Source organism: Sphaeramia orbicularis, chromosome 14 (assembly GCF_902148855.1).
Source record: "Sphaeramia orbicularis chromosome 14, fSphaOr1.1, whole genome shotgun sequence".
Lineage (NCBI taxonomy): Eukaryota > Metazoa > Chordata > Actinopteri > Kurtiformes > Apogonidae > Sphaeramia > Sphaeramia orbicularis.
In genome coordinates, this window is record NC_043970.1 from 4,540,907 (window position 1) to 4,560,617 (window position 19,711).

Below are 19,711 nucleotides of genomic sequence, written 5' to 3' on the forward strand. Positions count from 1 at the left end.
AATTAAGACACAGTTTTTTTTCATTTGTACCTGAACACACCACGTCCACAGCAGATGACTGATTATAGGAACCATATATGTCAACACAATCCCTCGGTCCAGATGTCAGCTTTACACAAGGAACTGACAATGACCACACAGGTCTGTCTGTAGAATCATCTGTTCTGTTGACTGAAACAGCTGATCCACAGTCCAGATACTGACACACAGCAGATCCAGACTTCAGATCCCAGAGTTTATGATAGTCTTCTACTGGTCTCCACTGTCCCTGGTGTTGGATCTCCAAAGTACCAGCACAGCGGCTCGGCTGTCCCACCAACCTGACACCAGCTGGATGTGAGCAGAGACACAAAGACAGGAGGACTGGTTCAGCTGTTTAGAAAATGTTTGGACTGTCATCCAAGAGACGAAACGTTTTCAAAAGAGCTGAACCAGTCCAGCTGAACTGAGAAAAACCATGACCTGGACAAATGAGAACCTACACAGACAAAGAAAGGAGTCCAGGAAAGGAAAGGTAAGGTAAGGTAAGAAGCATGAACAATGAAAAATCTGCTATTTTTATAAGTATTTATATAAATTTAGATTTAAATGTAAATATTATTTTCATATTTACATTATGTTTGCACATGCACATGGTGTGGTATGGGGGAGAGGGGGTGTTCCTGTGAACTGCTCTGTATTCTGATGGCTGTGGGAAGGAATGACCTGTGCGATCCCTCATTCTCTCAATGGACATGTAAAAGTCTGTCATATGAAAGCCACGCCCCCTTGGTACCTGAACAGGTGAGTCCAGCAGCTGTTCCAGGTGAGCAGGTCTTCCCAGCTGAGCTGGACCTTCTACAGTCCAGGACAGCAGACTCATTGCCTTCACACTGGAGCTCACTGGTCCAGACTGGAGCCTCCCCCTCTCTATAGAGCGCCCCCTGGAGGAGCCCAGGAGCCCCACAGCCCAGCTCCCTACAGACCACCTGGGTATCGTTAAGGTCCAAATCCTCTTCACACACTGAGAACCAGGACTGGTTGGACTGGACCTCCAGTCTGCCTGAACACCGACTGGAACCATGGACCAGTCTGACAGAGTCTGTGGACACACAACAACACACAGACATGTTTAAAGACACAAAAGCCCCTGGACAGACGGGAGTGTGAGGGTGGACTCTTTCAAAGCCTCCTGTCAGTCATTAGTGACACAGGAACTAAATAGGACTCATGGACCAGTTCAACCAGAGACACAACGTCCTAAAAGAAAACAGCAGAACAAAGAACACACCAATAAAAGGCCCTTTAGTGTTGAATGTGGAGCTGAAGGACACAGTGAGTGTGTGCTGTTGTTGAACTGAATTCCAACAGAGGGCGCTGTCTACATTCAGACTGGACTCAAACTGGCCTCAGGTCCACTCTGTGGATCTTCAGTCACAGGTTAGAGTTAGTTTAACGTCAGCGCTGGTGGAGACACAGTCATTCTGAAGTCAGACTGAACATTCAATATGTGTGAGTGGGGTCTGTTCAAAGGCAGTGGGTTTGATGCACTCACAGAATCCCAGTGGTCAGTGAATGCACCATAATGCAGTGTGTTTGATCAGTGACCTGTGCACTGGTTCATCTCAGACCACTGGAAACATGTGGCTCATGTCAAACATCTGCATTTAAGGAGATGGTTTAGTGTCAGTGATGTTTTCATGGTGTCCTCAGAGTCCAGCAGACCCACATAGAGCTGGAAAAAGAGCACACGGACCAACACAAAGTCCAGTTCAAACAAACGGACTCAGTCCTTCTGAGCTGTTCAACAGCCTGTTGGAAAGCAGAGTCATGTGACCACATTCATGGACTGGAACTGAATTCAGCTGCATGTGTTTGATGTTTCAGTCCAACTGTCCAAAGTGTGGACCTGGTCTGATTGGGTTTGGTTTGACACAGCTCAGATAAAACACACCTGAATGGACTCATGGAAGAACTCTGACAGAATCAGGACCACCATCAGTAGACTTACCTGAACAGGTGAGGGACAGGACGTAGTCATTGAAGTCACTGAACACAGGATCTATTTTCACACAGTCTATCGGTGTAGATGTAGAGGCAAGACAGATGGGGCGGATGAACCACACACGATCATATGAACCAGAAAAATGAGGTCTCCCAGAAACAGCAGATCCACAGTCCAGTCGACGACATATGACATCTGCTGCCTTCAGGGTCCAGGGGTCATAATAATAATGTGAATATTCCACATCTCTCCATTCTCCATGATATTTCATCTGTACTTTACCGTTACAGCGACTGGCTCCTCCCACCAGTCTGACATCATCAGGAACTGATAATATACAAATGAAAGATAAATGAGATCAAAGTCAGTGAACTGATAGAAGCTGCTGTCAGTCAAAGCTCCACCTGTGCAGGTAAGGTCCACAGCTGTTCCAGATGAGCAGGTCTGTGACTCTGAGCTTCCACAGTCCAGCAGAGCAGACTCATGGCCTTCACACTGGAACGTCTGCACCACAGGAGCCTCTACTTCTCCATAGAGCGCCCCCTGGAGGAGCCCAGGAGCCCCACAGCCCAGCTCCCTACAGACCACCTGGGCACCATGAAGGTCTAAGTGTCTTTCACACACTGAGGACCAGGACCTGGACTGATTAGACCGGACCTCCAGTCTGCCTGAACACAGACTGGACCCATGGACCAGTCTGACAGAGTCTGTGGACACAGATAGAAGAAGACTAAATAAATAATAAATAGAGTCTGAAATGGACTCTAAGGGACTCTAGTGGACTGGAATAGACCACTAGGGCTATGGGGGCTTGGACTATATAGTGGATTTTATTGGACTGTAGTGGACTCACATTCATATGTGTTAGTGTTTCTTTCTTCTGTGTGACATGATGTTCAATCAGCTGTTTGTTTGTGGACATGGATATTATTGATTGATTGATTGTATTGATCAGTTTGTGTGAGTTCACATTAAATCTGAGTTGAAGTCTTGGACCGACCAGGATCTGAGAGTCCACAGAGTCTGGAGCCCATAGTGACAGTGTAAGGGTTCGGGTTCAGTGTTAATGCTCTTACCTGAACAATTCAGCTCCAGGGATGAAGAGAGAAATGAATGAGATTCAAAACAGTCCCTCAGTGCAGATTCATCACATTCTGATCTGATCCACCAACTATCTATACTTGAACCAGTGCGTCTCCGTCTCTCTGAAACTGCAGATCCACAGTCCAGTTCTGCACAAACTCTGTGTCCTAACTTCCTGTACCAGTTATCCACATCCACTGGTTTCCAGTTTCCATCCTGTCGTTTCATCTCCAGGTCACCATGACAACGACTGGCTCCTCCCACCAACCTGAAGTGGACAGACTCTGTGTAGAAATAAGACAGACCAGTCAGAGTCCAGTCCAGAACCACAACACACCATCTGGACCACACTGACTGGATTATTGACCACATATGGTTTCCATGTGTGAACAGTGTTTTCAGTCCCACTGACAGATTTTCTGTCCAAACGGACTCAGTTCATCCCTCATTCATTCAGTCAGTGAATTGAATGGCTCAGTCTGCTCCTGTTTGTCAGTGTTTCCTTCACTTGTGGATCTTTAAAGCCACACTTGCCCAAATGTCAGGAACAGGAGCTGAGCGTGCTCAGTGGAGCTTCTGTAAACCCATCATTCCTGAATCCTCTGCATTGGCTCCAGTTTGTTCAGATGAAAACCACCTGAACCAGGATGTTCAGCTTCAACCCATTTCACATCCCTCCTTTCTGCATTTCTTACCTGTTGAAGTGCTGTTGTTTTCAGACAGGAGCCCTGCAGGAAAAACACAAAGGACAGCCATGAAAATAGGACAATATTCTGATAGGAAATCAAACATGTCCACATTGGGAAGCAAACAGGAAACTGAGGCTGATCAGGTTGGATCTAAATCTGTCTGAACTGTGTTTGTGCTTTGACTTTTACAAAATGTTGTCTAAATACCAAAGCAGCACATGTGACACAGATGAAGGTTCAAATACAAATACATGACATGATTGAACAGCAGGAGATGAACAACGACAAGATGAAACTGACACATTGAGTTGGATCAGTATCAGTCAAACTGGAGGAATCATTAATTAATCACCTGAAATGGACCCAGACTTGATTAAAGTGATTATTGTTCAGTTTGTGTTTGATGGTTGAATTCTAAAAACACTGAAGCAGAACTGATCTGGACTTATTCAACTCATATATGGATCATTTGAACCCAGATGTTGAGTTGAACAGGTTCTGTCAGTGGATTGTGTAACAGCAGCTGATGGAAAGACTGTGGAACCAATCAGAGAGCTGGAATCAGCAGCTGCTGTGACAAACAGGAAGTGGATCAGTAAAGGTGGTTCAGACTCTTCATGTACTGGTGTGTGTTGAGAGGAAACACAACATGTATGTGTTTGATCCTGATCCATAAATCCAGCACAGACAAGTTAAAGCCAGAACTTGAGGCTGATGAAAGCACAACACACATGTTCACTGGTTTATCACATGGTATCTATGACAGAAGGCAATGATGGACACAGTCAGCAGCTCCTCCTTCTAAATAATGTCTGATGTCACTGTTGGAACAGACAGGATTCATCAAAGCACCAATATTTGACTCGATTCACACCGATCTGAGTTTGACCCTCAGTTACCATCATGACAGTCATATGACCATCAGCACACACTAGGATTGAGATAAAACACACACACACACACACACACACACACACACACACACACACACACACACAGTTACACACACAGTTGTGCTCCTCCTCCTCATCTGTTCACCTAAATCTGAACCAACTGCAGAACCAGTCCTTCTTCTAGATGCCAGTGCTGCAGCCCCTGATACTAAACTGCCTTTGGACGCTCAGCTTTATTCATCCAAAGTCCAAACAGAACAGAACACAGTCCCACTGAACTGAAGGACACCACACATGTTAGAGATGGATCCACCAAGACTCCAAACATGGATGGAATGAACCAAGCCTGCACTGACTCTGCCCTCCGACTGGATTCCACACCTCCACTGGATGGGATGTCTTTTAAGTGTGTTGTTGTTCTTTTGAATTCTCTGCTACTGTTTGCCTTTTTAATGTCTGTCTTTCCTGCTATAGGGATGACAGACGGACATGAATATGAATGTTCTCATCTGCTCTGGTCTATCTCTACTCTGGGTTGAAGGTTTTCTCTACACGGTCCCTGACAAATAAACAAATAAACTAAATAAACTACATGTAACACTCCTTTACCCTCATGACAGTCACATGACCATCAGCACACGCTATGACTGATATCAAACACACATGACAGCTGTGTAACCATGGAGATGAAGCTGTCAGACAGCGGTGAACTCAGCTGTGTGTTGTTAATCCTCCGGTACTACTAACCGTGGTTCAGCTCTCCGTTTAAATAGGGTCCTGACCTCTTGTGTCTGAACTGGGGTCTTACCCTCACGAACTAACCCGAAGAGGTACTACTCAGCTGAACTTATTTTGGAACACTCGCCTGTCTTCTAACTACCTTTAATCCCAACCTCTGCCCCGCTAACCCTGGTACCAGAACTGCCAGGAGAAACCCACTCTGTGGTCAGTAATAATACCAGTCCAGTTGGTTTTTGGTAGCTGTTCCACATGGATTAGTGCACTTGTTACATGACAGGTAATAATTTAAAAGCCAGGAAAATAGGCTTTCGGGACATAAAAATGGTAGGTGGATAAAGGCTAAAATACTTTCAGGACCTTTGAGACTTTTGATGTTATGCACACAATAAACCTAACGTTTTACATTCACCAACATATTATGCCACACAGGGAAATAACTCAAGGAGAATTTAGAATTTACTTTTTATAAATTTATTGTAGGCAATTTTAGCAAAGCAAAGCATATACATAAATCATCAATCAATTAATCCCTAATAAAATCATTAAACTGAACTTCTAAAACCATAAATCAATATCCTGATTATTAAACCTAAACTGTCCTCAATGTTCCTTACTTCAACGCAATCCCTGTTGTAATCTCTCAACCCACAGTTCAGCCTTGTGAAAATGTCCCTAATTGTTGCCTCGCTTGATGTCCTCAAGGGGAAGAAAAACATAAAAATAAAATGGTGTTGAAAGTCTCTTTTCTTCAATCAAAAATTGAAAGAAAATCAAAATTGGAAAAGTACTCAAATAAGAATAATTATTTCTCTAACTTCTGTAAAAGGAAAAATCACGAATTGGTAAAAAGATCAAAAACTAGAAAGTGTTGTAAATCCGGTTGAATCAGAAAAGTAAAACTATAAAACTAGAATCCAAAAATCAATCTAGATTAACAAGTCGAATAGACTGAATTCGTAGAAAATCCAGTAACCGAGAAAAATCGGATAAATGGAAATAAAACTAATGACTTCAAAGTCTTCTGAAAAAGGTTCAAATTCATAAAGAATTGAAAAATTGGAAAAAGAATCCAATAGGATAAATTCGTAAAAATTCACTTAATCGGATAAAATCGGACGAATAAGAATAAAAATGGAAACTTCTTTAAACCACAAAGTTGTCTGAAAAGACTTAAATTCCTAAAGAATTTGTAATACAAGAAAAAGAGTCCATTAAGTGAAAATGTAAGAATAGTAATTACAACTAAATATAGAAAAAGGTCTAACCTAGTAAAAATAAACAATTGTATAATTTAGAAAAATAGGATTATCACTTACCGAGTATTAATCGGAAAAAGTTACAAAACCGGAGAATTCGGATAAAAATCAGAAATTAAAACTTAATCAATATCAAAAACGTAAATAGGAAAAAGTCAAGAAGTTAGAGAAATTGAATAAATGTAGAAAAATCAAAAACCAAATTTAATCTTTTTCAATCAATCAATTCAATCAATTTAATTTAATTTAAATCTAATTACTGTAAAAAGTCAAAAGGTAAAAATTAATTTAATTTGCAAAGACAACCTCAACAGCTTGATCAGGGCTGCCGAGTTTGTCTTAAAATACTGGGTAAAAGAAAAGAAATAAGAAAATGTAAAAATTCTTCTTCTTTTCCAGTCCGGGCCAAAGTGGAGAAAAATACCAAAAGTCTGTTAAACAGATGGTCCGTCGGCAAATGTTCCCCAAAAGGTGGTAAAAGCTCTTAAAATACAATTCTTGCCTTTAAGAGTCTTTGGTCCTTTGTCATCTGAAGAAATAGGTCTTTGCTTTTAAAAGTTCGATCCGTCGATGCAAAGTTATTCTGTCAGATGAGCCTCCAGCATTATTTGAGAAGTAAGATTAACTCCAAAGCCAATCTGCCACGCTCCTTTCGGGTCTCAAAAGAGCATCGCTCAGAGTTATCTTCACTACGTTTTACAACGTAGGGCACGCAACTTCTTAGAGCGTCTCGCACTTCTGAAAATGCTATAATAGCGGTTCTGGTTTTTAACCAAACTCTAGGCATTACCTCACTGATGCCTAGACAGTTGACTTCATTGATAGATGAGTAATGTCTAAATGCCTCTGGCAGAACTTCCCTTTTTTACCGGTCTTGACCAGTTTTGGGTGCAGAAAATAGCCTATTGTTTATGTCACTTCTCTTTTCTTAACATTATCAGTTAGCTTCAGCTGCAGATGGCTCGGTGCTGCTTACTTTACTTCTCCTTTTCTGCCGGACTTTGCCCTAACATGCCCCTTCACTGCTTTAACATGTCTCAACTTGTCTCCTCTACACACAGTAATCACAAATGAATCAACATTCATTTAAACATTCTTTTCTTAGCTATACTTATTGATCACATTACATATATCTAATTTAATGCAATACATCAGTTCAAATCATCTTTTTAATACTAAGCTGTACTTTACATTGGTTAAAATGCTGGGTGTTACACTTCTTTATGAGGCCTTCTGGTGCCTGGTGTGACCTGTGGGGCCCTGACCTCTGCCTAACTTGACAGTGTCCACCTCATACCTTGCATCCAGAAGGACATACAGATGATCATCAGTCTGTGGTCCATGTCGTTTCTCATGCTCTTCTCTTCTCTGAGTCGTCCTCTTCACTGTCTCTGTCTTTGATCAGGACATCAGCTCCTCCTCATTCTTATCTCCTCATCTCCTCTGCTGTGGTTGGACTTCTACATCACATGCCTTCACATATTTGAGCAGTAATATTCCACTATGAGCCCCAACCACTGTTTTCTGGACGGAATGATTCAATCTGGAAAATCCTTCATGTGTAAAAAGGTTGAATGTAGAAAATCTAACAGTCTAATGTGGAGTTCTAGTCACATATGAGTGTGGATGGAAACGGAGGGGTTGAAGGAACTCATCTACTGCTACTAAGTCCAACTGTGGTCAGTCCAGCTGCAGACGTGACACCCACAATGCACCACTCCACCAGGACAGATGCACTGAATCACACTATTATTGTCTGTTTCTTTTGGAGGATCTGTCCATCACAGTTGATTTACTGTTATTTAATTTTATATTGGTTTATACACCATGTGGCACATGAGTATTTTGACCATATCATCATATTTATGCAAGTTTTATTTTCCAAACTATATAAGTTACATTTCTTGTTGGAATTAGTCATTCCCAGGTGACATATATTTGTATACGAGGAGAGAGTACGGCCTCAAATGTTACCACCCTATATTAAGGTGTGCAGAATTATAAGGAAGCTTCTTTACTTGAGGTAAAATAGATCAAAAAAAGGGATTAAGTAACAGTGAAGAGCCAAAAATTGTAATGGTAATAAAAAAAGTAAATAAAATTTTTTAAAAAATGTTCAGACAGATGAAACAATCTGAAAACAGCTCAACTATTGAAGCACGACCACAAGATTATCATGTTTTATAGCAAATAGTCGACAGTGTCATAAAATATGCGAAGAGAGGGAAACACACAAATGAACAGCAACCCTAACCTAACCCTGTTCCTAACCCTAACCCTGTTCCTAACCCTAACCCTATTCATAACACAGTTTGTATAAATATGATCCATTCATGTAGATGTATTTAACCCATCTCTGTTCGTTTGGATCCTTGTAGGTGAATTTTCTATCTGGACTAGCTTACATACAGTCATTGTGTTTTGTTTTGTTTTTTTTAATTGAACAATTATGAGAAAACCAATCAGTGTTCATATCTGCAGGAATAAACCTTTCCTGGTTTGTATCAGGTGCTTTGTGGATCATTGCTCATCCATTATTCCAGTGTTCAGTATTATCACTTGGTGGTCTGTAACAACAGCACGTCAGAATGGGTTCACCATGTGGAAGATGCACCTGAAGCCAAAGCACTTCTATACTAAACATGCCGAGATTCCGTCTTATTTGAACTGGGATATGACCCTGAATAGAAAATGCACTTCCTCCACCATATTTGTTTCTGTCAAGCCTGAATATATTGTATCCTTCTGCTGCCAAAGCTGTATCTTCTATACTCTCATCTAAGTGTGTCTCTGCAACAGCCATTATATGAATGTTTGATCCTAATACAATGGAAGAGAATTTACAAACTTTGGTTTTTTAAATTGCAGATATTTAAATGAACATTTTTATTCCTTTTATGTGTGGCCTGGTATAAGTGAGGAGGCGGGACACAATTCTAAAATTTCTAGTGGGTATCTTTTATTTCCCAGAGAAACTGAAAGTTCAGTGGCTTTCTCTTTTTATGGATAGTAGTTTGTTAACAAAAAGAAATACAGAAAATAGGCAACAGCAGTGGCAAGGCACTTTCTGAAAAGACAATGCAGAGCATATAGAAATAAAGAAATTAAAAACATCATTGCCACAATTAGACATCCATATTAAGCATGTGAACATATCACAAAACTGTCCTGAAATTTACATTTAAATGATTTTCATTAAATTTAATACCTCAGTCCCGCAGCAAGAGAAAACAGGACATAACCAATACATGAAACTAACTCTTTCAGGTGAATAACATCAAATATTCCCACCAGTAACACCATTTTACTCTTGTGTGGAACAGGATGGAACACCAAGATATTCATAGGGAATGCCCCTGAAACTCTCTTCCCTCATTTAATCCCACAGATTACCCTCAATCATGAAATCTGTAACCACATACATTAATCCATTGAACTGGGTCTGTATCTCAATCATTTACTATGTTAAACCTGCTATATATATCCTCAATGCATTCAGTTTTACACCGAAATGTGCTGTCTTTCATATTCATATCCACATCCATACAGACCCCGCTGCTAATGGGGGGGGTGGGGGGGGGGGGGGGGGGGGGGGGGCACTTACTTTGTCTGTCTTTGTCACAGCGGCTAGCCCAATTCACGAACAAAAACTGCCCTGTAGATCCGCTCCCCTCTACATGGAACAAGTGTGTGACATGGAGGTAAAAAAAAAAAAACAAGTTTATTGGAACAGAAAACCCTAATTTATCACAACCTTATGTAAAACACACTCACGCTGTGATGCTACTACATATAGCCGCCCAGCGCAGCGTGATCTGGAGTCAGCTCTCTCTCTAGTCCGGTCTATCTATCAAAATCACCAGAAAACGGGGTAAGATTATTAGCTATGCTGTGTTACCAGTTTTGTCAGTAACTCACCACCGAGATATTTAACTCAAACACGAACATGGATGGCTCATTTTCTTTACTCTACATACCGGTCGGGACGTTTGCCTCGTTGTGGTCGCGCAATATGACGTCACCGCCGAGCCCGTCTGTGGCAAGCTACAACCCGGAACACGTCCCAAAGACACGCCAACAATCAAAGAGGAAACAAGGACCTCCAAATTCTGTTAGTCCCCTGTTCACCCGGTTACATATGGATACCTGAAACACCATTTTAAAGAAGGCAATAATGGATATGAGGTGCATTTGCACTTAATGTATGGTCATTTAACCTATAAAAACCCAGTGTTACTTTCATGTCAGTTCCCAAATGACATTTTCTCTATATCTAACCTTTCTTAAGTGATTTATCACCATTTATTTATCATATTATCTTCTGTATTTTGTATTTTATCAGTATAAATCAGGTATTTTCCCATATTTTAATTCACTGATCCTATAGATGTTCATAAAAGCTCAGATTAAATTTGAAGGTTTTTATGTCAAAAAAGAGAAAACTACAGTAAAAGTGACTTTTTCAGTCAAATTCAGTCATTAACTCAACATAAACCCTGTGTGTCCATCCACTGTCATTGATCCAACTCCATGGGTTTTAGTGGTGAATCATTGTTGTAGAAGATCATGGTGTTTCCATGGTAACTACGGAGCCTCTGAATGTCCAAATGGGCCATGTGTGATGACCACGAAATGACAAACCATAATTTATAACAATTATTGACATGGATTGATGGGATTAGTGGATCAACAGGTATTAAACAGTTTAATTCAGTAGATGGTTTAGGTTAAAGGTGAATGTTTGGGTCTTTAAGGGTTAAATTAACATTAAGTTAAGTGCGATCACACAAACACTGAGCCAATAGACTTCAGCTGATACTACACAGTCTTTGTATTTGCTCAGAGCTTCTAATGCTAATAACTGGAGCCTCCTCTGGTGCCATTTGTCTAAACATACACCTTACAGTTGGAGGTCCATGGAGCCAGAATTTTTCCTCGTTTTTTAAGATATCTTGTTTTGTTTTGTTTTGTTTTTTTAGCCAACTCTGCATTCACTTTTGTGAGGTGCTCATTGATGTATACTATCGACCCTTTAAATTTTTTTGCCCTGCCTCAGTAAATCCATTTTGTTCTTTCTATTAATAAATCTCATAATAACCACAGGTTTAGCTTTGGATTCTGAGACTGGAGGCTGTGACATGCTTCAGTGCTCTTTCTGTCGACATGGATGTCTTTACTCTGAACACTGGAAAAAATCCAAATCTTACCAAGTGTATTTTTTTCATTTCTAGTCCAAATATCTCATCACACTTAAAATAAGACATAGTCATCTAAAACAAGGGTATCAAACTCATTTCGGTTCAGGAGCCACATTTAGCCCAATTTGATCTCAAGCGGGCCAGACCAGTAAAATAATGACTTAATAACCTATAAATAATGACAAATCCAAGTTTTTCATTTTGTTTTAGTACAAAAAAACCCCAATTAAATTATGAAAATATTTACATTTTACAAAAAAGATGCGAATAACCTGAAAAAACTGAAATTTCATTTGAAAAATTTGTACAATTTTAACAATATTACACCTCGACATATTATTTATACATGTTCATTACACACAATGTTCCATAAACATTTGGTAACAGGCAGAATATTGTTAAAATTTTGGAGTTTGGAACTAAAATTTGAATAATTTCTACAATATTACATCTCTTATTATTAACACAACTACAGATCACAGTGGATCCATAAATGCACAAAAGATTTAGTAACAGGCAGAATATTGTTAAAATTGCACATTTCGGCTTGTTCATCTTTGTTTTTATTTATGTATTTATTTGCATTTTATTGTGAAAGAATAGTTTTGTTAATGTAAATATTTTCACAGTGTAATGTTATTTTTTTCACTTATTTTTTTCACTTTTCCACATAATTTTTCACAAAGAAAATTTATAGTTGTCATTACTTATGGGTTATTGTGTTGTTATTTTTACTTGTGATCACATTGGTCTGTATGTGGAATCTGAACCAATAGGATTATGACAACCTTGACTGTTCAGGTTAATTTTTGCACTTTCATCCTCTGGGCCGGAATGGAACCTTTGGCGGGCAATTTGGCCCCCGGGCCACATGTTTGACACCTGTGAGGAGTAGAGTAACTTTTCAGTTAGATATAAGAACTTATTTTTTAGACAATAGATCTGGAAAATCTTATTTCAAGAAATCTTACCAAGATCATTTTCACTTGTTCCATTGGCAGATTTTTTTTTTTTTTTTTTTTGCTTAATTCAAGCAAACATATCTTGTATTTTTTTTTTTTTTTACGTGTTTTTAGAGGGGCATTTTTTCCAGTGCAGATACAGAGCGACCTGGGCCTCAGTGGAGGTCCCCTGTTCATTGTTGTCCCCTTCTCTTTGTGTCCCCCTCAGAGCAGGAGCATATGAGGCTGGTTTGAGGGACAGTCCACAAATAATCCCATCATTTATTCGTGTGTTTTGTTCTAAATCTGCCACTCGTGTCTCCACAAAGTTCATCCTGTTTTGCTGTTCCAGAGTTAGTGTTTTCAGTTCCTCAGTTTCCTTCAGTAAGCCCATGATAGTGTACTGTTGTTCTGATATGGTTCCAAGATGCTGACCCATCATGTTCATAGAAGTTTGGAATTCTTCAGTGTCCTTCTTTACCTCTTTAGTGGTCACTGTGATGGATGGTTTTAAGGTCTTTGAAGGTCAGCCTGAAAGTAGAAGCCGCCCGGTTGGTGGTGATGAATCCAGGCCTCACCTGGTGGATTTCACAGCTGCAGGCCCTGGGTCTGGGCCTGGGCCTCGCCTGGGTCTGGGCCTGGGTCTGGGTCTGTGTCTGGGTCTGGGTCTGAACTTGGACCTGGGTCTGGGTCTGGGCCTGGACTTAGACCTTGATCTGGACTTGGACCTGGGTCTGGGCATGTGTCTGGGCCTGGGTCTGGACCTTGGTCTGGGCCTGGTGGCTGCTTCTCAGTGCTGCCGCTGTATGTGGCCCCTGAACTAACAGGGGTTTGACCCCCCTGCCCTAGTCCATCTGAAGTGGCTCGGCCCAGGAGGCAGTGGGACGTTGGTGTTATGTAAAACTAGCTTAGCTTTAATAAAGTACTACACCTACAACCAAAACTAGAGTTGGATCACAGTCATTTTAACCTCAAACCTAAACAGTGACCTGCTCCGTCCTTCATGTAACTTCAAACTCTAACTGGTGAAGGGACACGCCGCAGGATGTGATAAACCCTGGTGGGGCCTTCCAGACGACACTGAGGGGGTCTAGTGGTAATGGCCCAAACACCCACTGATCCTGGGGTGCACGACTGAAGATGTGTCCTAAAAATTCACTGTAAACTAAAAAAAACCTTTAGGCCCTGTTAATAATCAGGAATAATAATGGCCTTCAACAGGTGGGGAAGGGAGGAAGGAAAATGGACAGAGGAAAGAGGAGTAAAATGGACAGATGTCCATCACACAAGTCTGCTTTTTCCTTTGGTTAAGTCGCACAAAAGCAGCTCAGCTGAGTCGACCTGAAGGAACAGACATGGGTCCAAGCACTGGCTTTGACTGTCCATTCCAAAGCACTGACACTTACAGTCGTAGTTGGAGAGAGTCGTCCAGATAGATTCCACAGCCCAACCATAACCCTGTAAAACAACATAAAAAAGAATTAAAGTACAATTATTAAAAAAAGAAAAGATAAATAAATAAATGAAATAACATCAATAAAAATGAAATCAATGTAACAGGGAAAATATAATAATGTAAAAAAAAATTAAATGTATATATATTTTTTATTCTAATGAATTAAGTTAAAATGAAACAAAATTAATTATAAATACACACTAAAACAAGTAACTTCAATAAAATCCAAATCCATTCAAATACAGAAAATTATCTAAAATAAAACAAAATAAAAGAAACATATGTTATGTAAAAAGTACTTTCAAAAGTTTTAAAATTGTCAAATTGAGTTCACCCTTAAAGGTTCTAGTGTGGACATGTTTTATTTCTAATCAAAATATTGTCCTATTTTCATGGATGTCCTTTGTGTTTTTCCTGCAGGGCTCCTGTCTGAAAACAACACCACTTCAACAGGTAAGAAATGCATAAAGGAGGGATGTGAAATGAGTTGAAGCTGAACATCCTGGTTCAGGTGGTTTTCATCTGAACAAACTGGAGCCAATGCAGAGGATTCAGGAATGATGGGTTTACAGAAGATATATCTTTATATATATGTGTATATATATATACATATATATATATATATATATATATATATATATATATATATATATATATATATATATATATATATATATATATATAGCCTGGAGCCCCTTTCTGCGCCACTGCCCACAATCTCACTCATCACTTTTCTGATCCGTATCATAGAATGGAAGGACTTGAACCGAACCACACTGGGTTCCGGTGGTCCCTGGTTGCTATGGTGACCACAGTAATAGATATAGAGATGCAGATAGCTGATTGGCTGACACTGTCATCGAGCCTTGTGATGCCTGTATGGACAGAAAAACAGGAAGTGTGTGAAGATAAAATCAGCTCAACTCAATTAATGTTTCAGTGTTCAGATTCTGTTCAGATACTGAGTTGTTTTTTTTTTGTTTTCTTTTTAATCAAGATCTTTTTATTGAAGTTTTCTCAATATAATACAAGTGCAGTGCTGAATGGTCATTAAAGAAATCTTAAGTAAGCATGGATGTAAATTAAATGCATCTAGCACCATAGAAAAAAAAAAAGGAAAACAGAGCAAACAAACTGTACATAAAATAATCCCTCCTCAGTCACTGCCAGTGCATTAGAAATAATAAGGGATCACTATCATGACAGAAATCTGCACTCGGGGTAAGTCTGCAGTAAGCAGCATTGTTAAACTGCACTTAAAAGTCAAACATTTACAGGGGGAGATACTGAGTTTAACATGATATTAAAGCTTGAGCTGAATTAAACAGTTGGATTCTTCAGTAAACCTGAGTCAAACTGAAAAAGTCTGTTTTACACAAATAACAGACGGTCCAACACTGGCATTGACCAATCAGAATCCAGCCTTCAACCCAGCTGTGAATCCAGGGTTTATTGGACACTGATGACACATTCCATGGGTGGAGGTTTGAATCTACACGGTTTCCATGAAAATAAATGTGTGTTTGTCGTCCTGGATCATCCCATGAGTTCATACGATGGTGACTGAGGTTCTGAGCCACTGACCAGTAGATTCAGTTCAGAGTAGAGATGTGTCGACGGAACAGCTCTTAGAGCTGCTGTAACAGGCCAAAGTATAGCCCCAGGCCAGAATATACCCAGGTTAAAGGGGCCAAGGCCAGATTAGACCCCCCTGGGCCACATTAGACCCGCATGATATCAGTAGTGATGAGTGACATAAAACTGACTGACTTTTTCAACATTTTATTGGGGTTCAGTTTTGTCAGGTAGGTTCAGTGGGAAAACCAACTGACTTCAACCTGAAAACTCTAAATTACAACCAGAAAAACCTTAATCAGTCAAAAATATTAGACTTCCACAAACATCAAAGATTATGACCACACTTCTCAGTAGTGTTTACACATTAAAATAAGAGTACATTAACCCTTTCATGCATGAATTATGACAAAAAGGATCTAGATTTTTTTAGACTGATTTTGTTTCTCAAAATTAGGCTAAAGTTGAAATGCATTTTAAATTTTTTTTTATACTATGGTTTTATTAAGAAGATATTTAACTTCATGAGACCCAGGAAAGTACAAGTTCGGGCTTTTTTGAATTCAATAATTGATGCAACAGTTTTTCAGATGCATTTTTTCTTTTTCTTTTTTTTTTTATGGTATGTCCTTTGCGGTGGACAGTTTTAGGTTTGTTTGGGTTTTTTTATAAAGCTGTGAAACTCGTGTCCAAACGTGGACAGTAAAACCCATGTCTGCGTCTGAGGAGGTTAACTTTAGGAGATCACAGATCAGTCCACATTCTACAACTAAGATAATCCTTTTGTTCATTGTATTGTTTAGGGTCTATAGACACTGCCCCCATGTGGTCTGGAGAATATTGCCTTTAGAACCCTTTGGAAAGTGAGTTAAACTATGTGTCCACAAATGTGGACATCATACATGAAGCATCGAAACTAGAACAAATAATTCTTAAACCATAAACCCTTAAACCCTAACAGTTAGGCTTAGGGTTTAAGGGTTTAAAGGTTTAGGGTTTAAGGGTTTAGGCGGAGGGGGAGGTGACCAAGCCTGTCCTCCTCTAAAGGAGTCGGGCAGTGCATGATCCTTCCTCCAGCCCTGACCATGACCCCCCTCCCCAGGTGACTGATGGTGTGGATGGCGTTGCTCGTAGCGAACCACCATCCAGCTGTCGTTCATGATGAAAATTCCCAGCTAGCAATTTTTTGTTCTCAAAACGTTCTGAGAATGTGGCCAAAAATGTTCTTGTAATGTTCTCAGTGGAAAGTTTTTGTTTGGTGACAACATTGTTCAAACATTATGCCCTAATGTTCTTAAAACGTTCTGAGCGGGAAGTTTTCTTTAAATTCCCAGAATTATCCTGGATAATATTCTCTGCAAAGATTCCAAAAATGTTTTGTGGTGTCCTTCTTAAAATGTTTGGTGACAACATTGTTAGAATATTATGCCCTAATGTTCTTAAACATATTTTGAGCGGGAAGTTTTCTTTACGTTCCCAGAATTATCCTGGATAACGTTCTCTGCAAACATTCTAAAAATATTATGGGTTCACCTTCAGAAAATGTTAAATTATAACATTGCTAAAATATTATGCCCTAATGTACTTAAAACATTTTCAGCTGTTTTTTTTGTTCCCAAAAAGATTTAGGATGTTCTGTAAAAACCATTCTAAAAGTGTTAGCATGCAACTTCTTTTTAGAAGCAACTTCACACAACTCCTGAGAGCAGACATCTGAAAATGCAAATGGAAGCAGGAGAGAAACCAAAGTTCAAACAGATGTCGCAAGCTCTTCTTTATTTTAAACACAAAAGCTTGTAGCTTGTACTTAAAAATGAATTAAATTAACATTCTGCCACAAAAAAAGATATATGCATCTTCATATCACCCACCTCGAAATGTCTAAAAATAACGTGATAATGAAGAAAAACAATCTTAATTTGGTCTGAGTCTGAATAAAGTGTGGGGGTTCTGCTCCCATCAAGTGCTGCTGTAGTTTCAGTATTCAGTTCACCTGCATCATCGTCCTCAGTCACTGATGGTCCACTGGCATTATCCACCTGCACTGGAATAAAAATGGTATTTAAAATCAGAATAATTTCAAAATTATCATTTCTCTTTTTGGGAGACCTTTAAATTATAGGCCACTAATTACACAGCAGTTACTGGATATAACTAAGTAATTTCAAAGTAAAATAGATTTAATATCTAGTGATAGTATTACAATGACTGGTAATGGTAAGTACTAGATAATATTCAAGTAAACAAAGCAGAGTCAAATAACTGTGTGACTCCCAGTGCACCCCCACACACACACTCATGTCCGTGCACTTCTTGTCTACCTCACAGTTTCATTCTGCAGGCACGTCTGGGTATTAAAGCTATACCGTATGATGTGGCATTTTTACACTTTTCTTTTGTCATTTTAAAATGCTCCTAATAAGCGTGTGTCAAACTAAAATGTAAAAGAAATCCACCAGGTATTGAAACTGAAAAATGTTTAATTCTCATATATTTCTAATAAAATTCGACCAATCATTTTATTCGGTCCAAATGAAATAATTGGCCGAACCTGGCTGAGCCTCCTGTCAATCGTCCATTATGGCCGCCCAGCATCCGATCCATTATCGCCATCTCTGCATCCGATATGTGTCCCTCTGAATCTGACGCTTCACTGACGCTGCTTCTCCTGTCACTGACCACAGTCTACTGTCTAGGATGTGTATGGATAGAACTCAAATGCACATGTGGAAGGGAAAAAACTGATTTATTAACAGAAACAACAACTAAGGGGAAAAAACAGGAGTCTGATGAATGAAGGATGGAGATAAAAGTCTGGAGGTCTGGTGTACTGGACTAAACAGACAGGTCTGCACAGAGCTCAGCTTTTATGACTATGGGACTCAAACACGTACATGTACCTGGTGTCACACAGTGTAGGATTATGTAGGATGATAAATGTATGGACTATGAAGCCTCAAATGTCCACGGAAAATTCACGGAGGCCACACGTTCACGATGCGCGCCCCCATCACCTGAGGACCTCATCTCCGTGTTGCAGTGCAGACACTGACCCAGCGCTGCACAGACCAGACCCTTAAATACAGGGTCTACTGATGAAACAGGGGCCGCGGCAGGTGGATGATGTGTCTGATTATTGAAGGAGGCGTCCGCAGACATGCCGAAGCGGACCAGACCTCCACCTCCGCCTCCACCGCGCACATCAGGTGAGAGAAGGGGAGCGTCAAATCTCAGGCAGGGGGAAGTGGGTGGGGATTTGGAGGGAGGAGGGCTGTTCATGTTCAAACTTTTACTAAGTGCTGTGAGAAATGTCACATCAGTAGGTATAGCTTTAATAGTGTAGGGGAGACCGGGGACAGTTGTAACACAGGTCAGTTGTAACACTCGCAATGGGCTCTATGCACAGCCCCACTACTTCCTGAGCCTCAGGTGGCTCCTTTATTTCCTGTCTTTGATTATTGGACCCACTGATTAATGCAGGTGTGCCTAATTAATCAGTAGTCACAACAAGAAGTAGCAGACACACCTGGATTAATCAGTGTGTCCAATAATCAAAGACAGGAAATAAAGGAGCCACCTGAAGTTCAGGAAGTAGTGGGGCTGTGCATAGAGCCCATTGCTCCAATCAGGAACGACTTAGGACTCACCTAATTCACTCTGCACATGCTCAGTTTAGTCCTTAGTCCACATGGGAAGTTGTAGTGCCGTGAGGCAGACACATCCAAATTTGTGCGGGAAAACATAATTTTGTGGTAAGAAATATTTTTTGTTCTAATTTTTTTTTGTGCGTGCATAGCTTGCTTTGTAGTTGGACTCATTAAAGGTAGGTGTCGCTTACATTTAAAAAAAAAAGATTTACCAAACAATTATTATATCACAACTTATAAAATATAGT